This window comes from Palaemon carinicauda, chromosome 3 (genome assembly GCF_036898095.1).
Source record: "Palaemon carinicauda isolate YSFRI2023 chromosome 3, ASM3689809v2, whole genome shotgun sequence".
Taxonomy (NCBI): domain Eukaryota; kingdom Metazoa; phylum Arthropoda; class Malacostraca; order Decapoda; family Palaemonidae; genus Palaemon; species Palaemon carinicauda.
The window spans coordinates 84894998-84902497 of NC_090727.1; the positions used below are offsets into that span (position 1 = coordinate 84894998).

General features: G+C 33.8%; 1 long non-coding RNA gene across 1 annotated transcript in view; it reads left to right on the forward strand.

Annotated features, from left to right (window-relative positions):
• The window catches only part of LOC137638358 (uncharacterized), a 601799-nt gene that overhangs the window by 372514 nt on the left and 221785 nt on the right, over positions 1-7500 (forward strand). The gene's annotated exons all lie outside the window — the stretch shown is intronic.

Sequence of the window (7500 nt, forward strand, 5' to 3'; positions counted from 1 at the left end):
ATGTCACCGTCCCATGCCTCTGCCATTCATGAGCGGCCTTTAAAACCTTTAAGCTCAAAGGTAATCTTAATGAGGCAATTAATTACCATCGTAATTTTTCAATTCATAAGATAATTGTTGCAAAACAAAGCCATGATTAGAAGTCCTTAGAGGTTCCTATTTAAGAGCTATTCATCATCAAATCATTATTTGAAACATCATAATAGATCAGAGTTATTGTATGAATTGTATGACTACAATGCCTTACGAATCAATCAACTGTCGATACTTAAAAATTGAATGACAGTGGCGTTGTCTGATATGCAATTATATTGAAGATGATGAGCATGTCGAGGGAAAGGAAACCTGAGAGAGAGAGAGAGAGAGAGAGAGAGAGAGAGAGAGAGAGAGAGAGAGAGAGAGAGAAATTTAACTTTTATTAGAGGTAACCTCCCCTACATAATAGAGAGCAAGTGTCTGGGTTTATATATATATATATATATATATATATATATATATATATATATATATATATATATGTATATATATATATATATGTATATATATATATGTATATATATATATATATATACATATATATATATATAATATATATATATGTATATATATATATATATATATATATCATTGTCTTGAGCTTCAATTCACAAATTCTTAACAGAAGAATTTGTGAATTAGAATTTGTTAATTGAAGCTCAACACAATGATATAAAGAATTAGGAAATGAGAAAGTTGTTTTTATTTCCCAACAAGTGGAGAAAATGACTTAGGCAGTTAGTTTATGAGGGTGACGATATGTAAAATGCGTTGCAATACGTGAGAATGTGACAGGTCATTTGTTCTGGCTATTTCCTGTTGCAATACGCCATTTCTTGTACATGAAAGGCAATGTAAAAGTGCCTATTTGGTAGCCTAAGAAAGGGCAACCCAAAAATTGGTAGCCTAAGAAAGGGCAACCCAAAAATTGGTAGCCTAAGAAAGGGCAACCCAAAAATTGGTAGCCTAAGACCCAAAAATTGGTAGCCTAAGAAAGGGCAACCCAAAAATTGGTAGCCTAAAAAAGGGCAACCCAAAAATTGGTAGCCTAAGAAAGGGCAACCCAAAAATTGGTAGCCTAGAAAAGTGTAGATGTTTGGTGCTGCTTTAGTCAAATTAATCTTCATAAAGTCCTTTTAAAAAGTTTGAATTCTGAATTCTACTCGCTCGTTCGAGCGCCTCATTTCTAACCACGTTTAGAATGATAGAATTTATTCCTTTGAACATACATTTGGGGTTCGATTGTACAAATATTTTTCATTTATTACTCCATTCTTATATATTTCATTTGTTATTTTATTCTTAAATGTTTCATTTATCACTTAATTCTTATACATTAAATTAAGTACTTAATTCTTATGTATTTAATTTGTTATTTCATTATTGAATATTACATCTATTCCTCCATTCTTAAATCATTTATTACTTTACTTTATTCATAAACATTCTAGATACCATTTGATTAAGTATATATAATTTTAACAATTGCAGGTCCAATATAATACAAAATACAACGTAGAAGAAGCGTATATTACAAAGCAGATTACAGGAAATTATACAAATTTTATCTAGGTACTATGTTAATATGATAATAATAATAATAATAATAATAATAATAATAATAATAATAATAATAATAATAATAATAATAATAATAACAAAGGGGCACTCAGTAGAGCGCAGACCTCCCCCCCCCGGCTTATTTTTCGCCCTTTTTGCTCGACCTTGACCTTTGAACTTAACATGTATTAATTTGTGTGGATTTTCATACACTCAAATATGAACCAAGTTTGAAATCTGTGACAGCGATGTCCAAACTTATGGCTGGTTACATGAACTGGACATTTTGCTTGACCGTGACCTTGACCTTTGACCTTGACGTTCCAAAATTTGATAATTTATAGTTTTTACTAACAGTTGATCCCTGCAAGTTTCATTACTCTACGATTAAAATTGTGGCCAGGAGGCTGTTCACAAACAAACACACACACAAACAGGGGGTAAAACATACCCTCTTTTGGGTTGCCCTTTTTTTAATTTGCCCTTTTTTTAGGTTACCAATTAGGGCCCCCTTTCCAAAGTTACTGTTTACTGGGGTTGTCTTTTTTTAGCGTTGCCCTTTTTTTGAGGTTGCCATTTTTAGAGTTGCCTTTCTTGGGGTTCTCGTTTTTCTAGGGTTGTCCTTTTTGGAAGGTTGTAGTTTTTTAAGGGTTGTCCTTTTAGGAAGGTCGTCGTTTTTTAAGGGTTGTCCCTTATTGAGGTTGCCCTTTTTAGGAGGTTGCCCTTTCTAATGCTACCAATTTTTCTGCTGCCCTTTTTAGGCTACAAATTTTTAGGTTGCCCTTTTTTAAGTTGCCAATTTTTGGTTGCCCTTTCTTAGGCTACCAATTTTTGGGTTGCCCTTTCTTAGGCTACCAATTTTAGGATTGCCCTTTCTTAGGCTACCAATTTTTGGGTTGCCCGTTTTTTAGGCAACCAAATTTTTCTGCTGTCCTTTTTCGGCTACAAATTTTTGGATTGCCCTTTTTTAGGCAACCAATTACTGGGTTACCCTTTTTAAGTCTACCAGTTTTTGGGTTGCCCTTTTCTTAGGCTACCACTTTTTGGGTTGCTCTTTTATAGGCTACCACTTTTTGGGTTGCCCTTTTCTAGGCTACCACTTTTTGGGTTGCCCTTTTATAGGCTACCAATTTTTGGGTTGCCCTTTTCTAGGCTACCAGTTTTTGAGTTGCCCTTTTTTAGGCTACCAATTTTTGTGTTGCCTTTTTTAAGGCTACCAATTTTTGTGTTGCCCTTTTTAAGGCTACTAATTTTTGTGTTGCCCTTTTTATAGACTACCAATTTTTGGGTTCCCCATTTTTGGGCTACCAATATTTTTGTTGCCCTTTATTTAGGCTACCAATTTTTGGGTTGCCCTTTTAAAGGCTACCAATTTTTAGGTTGCCCTTTTTAAGACTACCAATTTTTGGGTTACCCTCCGTACAAATTTCTCCTTCCATAATGAGGGTATAGTAGTACCTACCTAAAGTGACATAATAATGGACGTTCTATTAGGGGAGCACTTTACGAAATGAGCTTCTTAAGATTGTTTTTCTCGGCGAACAATGAAAGCGATACTCTAAAAAAATCTACAATATTATGATAAAAAAAAGGGATTTTGAAATTAGCTAAAAATAATCTTATATGCAAAAAATGTGAGAAATATATATATATATATATATATATATATATATATATATATATGTATATATATATATTTATATATATATATAAATATATAGATATATAGATATATATATATATATATATATAGATAGATAGATAGATATATATATATATCTATATATATATATATATATATATATATATATATATATATATATTCGATGATTTTGAAAGGTATTTCTGGATTATATATATGTATATATATATACAAATATATATATATATATATATATATATATATATATATATATATACACACATATATATATGCGTAAAAATCACAAGGCAACGTGATGCTCAGATGCGAAAGAACCACAGGGAAAATGAAAATATGAAATACAAGATCAAGTCCTGACTAGTTTCGTGATACTTCTTCAGAGGCCATTCATGAGCGGCCTTTAACTTTAAACCTTCTTGCAAAAATAAGTGAAAAAGAAGTCAACGAAACTCGCGTAGTAATAGTAGTAAAAATAACCAATAGAATAACGAATAAGGACAAGGGTAAATGGAAGAAGGGCGATAAATAATGGAGAATGGAAAAGACGAAATTATAAACGAAAACAGCTGGAAGGAACACCAATGGAATATAGAATAAGGACAGCGGCGGATAGAAGTAGGGAGATAAATAACGGAAAACGCAACAAGCGAAATTATAAACGAAAACAGGGAGAAGGTAAGAATAGGAGATGTAAAATTTTAGAAGATTTTGTTGAAAAGAAGGACACGGACAAAAGATTCAGCTCCAGTTCCAAGAATATTCCAAAATTCCTCCAGGTGTAGAAACTTCCGAGTTTACAAATACAAACAGGAATACTAAGAGATTCCGATACCGTCTTTTGAAAAGGAGTTTAAAATTCAGCACAATTCTCCCCCCAAAACTACAATAACCGGTTGAGAAATATTCTCCAATGGGCTTTTCAGGATTTACCAATTTCAAGTAATAACAGAGAAGCAGACAGAAAGAGATACAGAGAGGCAGACATAGAGAGGCAGAAATAAAGAGGTAGAGATACAGAAAGGTAGAGAGACAGAGATAGAGATACAGAGGCAGAGAGGCAGAGATACAGAGGCACAAAGGCAGGGACAGATTCAGAGAGGCAGACAAACAGGGCCAGAAATAAAGAGGTAGAGATACAGAAAGGCAGACAGACAAAGGTAGAGATACAGAGGCAGAGAGGCAGAGATAGAGAGACATAAATACAGAGGCAGAGACAAAGATTCAGAGGCACAAAGGCAGAGACAGATACAGAGAGGCAAAAATACAGAGATAGAGATACAGAGGCAGGGACACCTAGGCAAAGAGGCAGAGATACAGAAAGGCAGAGAGACAAAGGTAGAGATACACAGGCAGAGAGGAAGAGATACAGAGAAGCAGATATACAGAGAAGCAGATATACAGAGAGGCAGGGATAGAGAGACATAAATACAGAGGCAGAGACAGAGATACAGAGGCACAAAGGCAGAGACATACTGAGAGAAAGGAATAAAGAGGTAGAGATACAGATGCAAAGAGGCAAAGATACAGAGGCAGAGAGGCTGAGATACAGATGTGCAGATACAGAGAAGCAGAAATACAAGGCAGAGAGACAGAGAAGCAGAGTTACAGAGACAGAGAGGCAGAGATACAGAGACAGAGAGGCAGAGATACAGAGACAGAGAGACAGAGGTGCAGATGTAAATTAAAATTCTGTTTTTATTCCTCCAAAAAGCACACGTATGAAGACAAACTATAATATTCATTAATGATTTGAGGAATAATACGATCCAAAAACTCAAAGTATTAATGGCCAACAGGTTCTTCAACGAATTTCCAAAATAAAGTAAAATCTTACCATTCTAGATTGACAAAAAAAAAAAAAAAACTTAATTTCAATCGGAAATTCTCCGTAAAATTATACTGTTCTCAGCCGTATTTCAGTTAAATACAGGCGACCGTAATTTTTACCCTAATTTGTTATTATCTTTTAAGGGTCAGTGACCGTAATATCATTCCTTTACGTCAATATATCCGGTTTTAAAATGGTAAAGGCCAGGCAACATTTATTCCAAGATTCTTACCGTTTTTACGGCAAATTTTTAACAGTAGTATCAGTAAAATATTTCCAGTTTCAGTTTCAAATAAACTCAAGAAGACAGAGAGACAGAGATACAGATGTACAAAAAAATTCTATCTTTATTCCTCCCGAAAACACATATATCAAGACAAACTAAAATAGTAATTATTTAAGGAATAATACGAACCTAAAAACTATCTATATCCAACCGTTGCTTCAACGAATTTCCAAAATAAACTCTAGAAAATCTACATAAAACAAGGTCGTATTCAAGCGAGCATCGATATTTGATTATCCAAACAATTCGATCGAAACTCTAGATTGTTTACAAAAGCCACACATTTGGTCTTCCATGGAAATTTTTTTTCGGCATTTCCATCAGCCTATCATATAATTACAGTAACTGCAATTACAATAGTAATAAGTAGAACTAATAATAATGATAATAATAATAATAATAATAATAATAATAATAATAATAATAATAACAATAATAATAATAAAAATCTCCGTTGTATAATAAATAGCAAGTGTCTTGCTACATTACATATACAATATATACGTATATATATGTGTGTATATATATATATATATATATATATATATATATATGTATATATATATATATATATTTATTTATATATATATATATATATATATATATATATATATATATATATATATATATATCTAATTACGTCCGGCTCTTCCCGTCCCACAGGTAGGGGGGGGGGAGAATAGTCATACCCTGGTGAGAGGGGGGTTGCATGTGCGCGTGTGTATATATCTATCTTAATATTTAGCCGTCATTGTAGACGGGTTGCGTACACTAATAATAATAATAATAATAATAACAATAATAATAATAATAATAATAATAATTTTCAGTTACTACTTTCCTCTCGGTAAGGGTAGAAAAGACTCTTTAGCTATGGTAAGCAGCTCTTCTAGGAGAAGGACACATCAAAAACAAACTATTGTTCTCTAGTCTTGGGTAGTGCCATAGCCTCTGTACCACGGTCTTCCACTGTCTTGGATTAGAGTTCTCTTGCTTGAGGGTACACTCAGGCACACATTCTATCGTGTTGCTCTTCCATTTGTTATTTTGAAGTTTTTATCCTCTTATTAATTTCAAGTTTTTATATTTCATATATGAAAGATTTATTTTAATGTTATAATTGTTCTTAAAGTTCTTGTAGTTTTTCCTTATTTCCTTTCCTCACTGAGCTATTTTCCCTGTGGAGTCCTCGGGCTTATAGCATCCTACTTTTCCAACTAGGGTTGTAGCTCAGCAAGTAATAATAATAATAATAATAATAATAATAATAATAATAATAATAATTAAATATATTCCCTACAGTTTGCGTTAAGTCAAGTAAAAAGGGTCTAATAATAATAATAATAATAATAATAATAATAATAATAATAATAATAATAAGGACGAGACAAAGTTCTTCAAAATATCCTTGTCTGTTTCAAACGACTCCAAGCAATTTCTGAAGATGCAATTGCTTCCCGAGTGGCTGAAGGCTCCCTGAATTCGAAATGACCTCCTTCAGATTTCAATTTCTCTTATTTGGTGAAAAGCACAACTCTCTCTAGTGTTGGTGTTATCGTCCCAATATAACAACAAAAGGTTTAAAAGCCGCTCATCAATGGCAGATGCATAGGACAGTGACATGGCCCTATCAAGTAGGACAATACCCTAGAGACTGACTATATATACATATGATCAGCTCCCAAGCTAGAGACCAATAAGGGCTAGGCAATGGCTGTTGATGGATCAGAAGATAGACCTACAGGGCCCCCAACATTGCCCTATCAAGTAGGACAATGCCCTAGTGACTGACCATATATACTGTACATATGATCAGCTCCCAAGCTAGAGAACAGGAAGGGCCAGGCAATGGTTGTTGATGACTCAGAAAATAGACCTACAGGGACCCCAACATTGCCCTATCAAGTAGGACAATGCCCTAGTGACTGACCATATATACTGTACATATGATCAGCTCCCAAGCTAGAGAACAGGAAGGGCCAGGCAATGGTTGTTGATGACTCAGAAAATAGACCTACAGGGACCCCAACATTGCCCTATCAAGTAGGACAATGCCCTAGTGACTGACCATATATACATATGATCAGCTCCCAAGCTAAAGACCAGGAAGGGCCAGACAATGGCCGT